The sequence below is a fragment of the Solanum lycopersicum genome, chromosome 10 (genome assembly GCF_036512215.1).
Source record: "Solanum lycopersicum chromosome 10, SLM_r2.1".
NCBI lineage: Eukaryota > Viridiplantae > Streptophyta > Magnoliopsida > Solanales > Solanaceae > Solanum > Solanum lycopersicum.
Window position 1 is genome coordinate 10958096 of NC_090809.1, and position 2377 is coordinate 10960472.

Genomic DNA, 2377 nt, shown 5'->3' on the forward strand with positions numbered 1-2377 from the left:
GAACAATCAATAGGATAAATGGAATTAACTGGCAAAGATAGTATGTGGTTATTCATATTTTGTTGTTTCCTCAACGTTCCTGAAAAATAGCTAATTTTATATGTGTTTTCTGTTAGATAACTTGAAACAACTTTAGCTTTAACCTCTTGATATCAGTTGATTGTATTCGAATTTGATATTTCGTCTTTTTGAATTATTGTCGAGAAATATGAGAGGCTACGAGGACTCTATTTAGTGTTGTTATGATTACATAGGTTTGTCAGTTTATAAGTGATTTTCTATTTTCCTTTAGGTGTGAATTATAATATCATTTTCATGAGATCTCAGCTATTGTTTCTCTCTCACTTTCACACACAGATTTTTTGTGTTTAGTAATTGGGGATGTGATGAGATCTTGAGAAAGCCATGCGCCACTCTGATTTTAGTGATGTCAAATTTCTCATACCAATAGACCTTTCTGAGTTTTTAAAAAGTTCATTTGCCTATGAGAACTAAAACAAGTGAGCATATATATATTTATTTTTACTGCAGAACACATGTTATTCTATTTTATTAGGCTTTAGCTAAAATTAACAGTTGTTAGTTTCTTCAATACTAAGTTTCTACAGTTTCATTTTAGTGAAACAATAGAGTAAAGGATGATCTAGCAAGTTCCAAATAAAAAATAAAAAGACTATATGAAAAAATTCACAGTTATCATGATCTTCAGTTCCCTGGAATTACATTTTGCATATTTAGAAATGTTTACAAATATGATATAATGTATCGTGCACATTTCAATAATCGCTGCACTAAGAAGCTATAATAGTTAAATGTAAAGCAGGGGTGTAGTTATGTCAACTTAAAGAAAGCACAAGCCTGGACAAGCTGAAGGTAAAACTCAACATGTTCTCGAGATCACTAGAAACCATTTATGTTCTTCTACTGGATGATGTACAAAATTAAATTTTCTGAGTATACATTTGAGGTGCCTGATGTGTCTGAGTTATCTTATTTTGAATTGTCTTTCTCCTTTTTATATCATTCCAGGAAAATCTCTAAAACAACTAATGATCGTGCTTGAGTGAATAGCCCGAATGGTAGAGTGGGACTATTATCTCAGGTGAGCACTGTCCTCACAAATTTCAAATGCAATGTGGTTAATGTTAATGTGTGTACTCATAAAGCCTAACAACAGCTAGGTGAGGAAATGGGAGATAAATTAATGATCCGAAAGAGTTGTCTATGATGAAGCAACTATTGTATATTGTACTTAGATGTAGCGATAAATTAAGAAATTTCAAGGGTCTCTCATATACCGAGAGAAGACAATCACTAACTAACGTTTGCATACCAAGATTATTAATGTGCTTTTGGTGAAGGATTGAATGAAAAAAAGAGGCCTAATGTGAGTGTCCTTAATTGGTAAGATAAAGACTACTCTATTGTGACATTCCAGTGTAAGGAAAGACCAAAGATTCTTAGTCTTGAAAGTTTTCATGCAGCATAATCTTAACTATAAGTCAAGTGATTGATGGAATTTTGACAATTTTCCCCTTATTTTGATGACTTTTTTTAACTATGTGAAGTTTCAGCAAGGATGACTGAAAATTGATCCTCTCTTTTGTCCCTTTCTAAAGGTTTCTTCATATAAACAAAGAAAATTTATTTCACAATTTAATACGCTGCTGAAATAGTTGATGGTTCAATTTATTACATTTAATAGTTTATTTCTACCATGAATCTTTGTATGTTTTTATTTGTTGAATTCATATACATTAATTAAGATTATTATGAAGTGTGTTTCATTTCTCAAAGTTTTCTTTCTCCTATTTCATTAAGCTTAATTTTTTTACTATAAAACATAGTGATTGATGTATCTATTTCAACTTATTTTTGCAATTTTGATGACATTTTTTAGTTATGTTTAACAGACCAGTGAGGATGACGAAAATTTATAGGGTTGTGCTATATTTGATAGCACCTAACAACATATATTTGATAACTAATGCAGAACAAATGATGAGGTTTGTTAAAAGAAGTAAAATGATTTCTCTCTTTCTATCCACAATTAGTATATTATTCTCACTGTTTTTTCTTGGGTACAAACATTTGTATATCATTGCACTATTCCTAGAATATTTATATAGAGACAATTAGTCCATATTTTTTATTGCAAGTTAACTAATTTTTTATATTTCTTGTTTTCTTCTTTTTAGGCATAGAAGAGATCAAATTGTTTTTGAAACTAACAAATTTCAAAATACACTATAGAAAATATTAGTTTTCGGTAATAAGTATGCACCTCCACAAAGAGTACTATAGCCTTTACCGACATTAATAAATTGTCATTTGATTCAGTGTTGCTATAGACTTCATGGACATTTACACGGAGTAT

General features: G+C 30.2%; 1 non-coding gene across 1 annotated transcript; it reads left to right on the forward strand.

The window, feature by feature from the left end:
* Window positions 1–378: 378 nt before the first annotated feature.
* Window positions 379–465, forward strand: LOC112940220 (small nucleolar RNA Z221/R21b). Its single transcript, XR_003244185.1, has one exon. It is a non-coding gene; the product is annotated as a small nucleolar RNA Z221/R21b (small nucleolar RNA).
* Window positions 466–2377: the final 1912 nt, after the last annotated feature.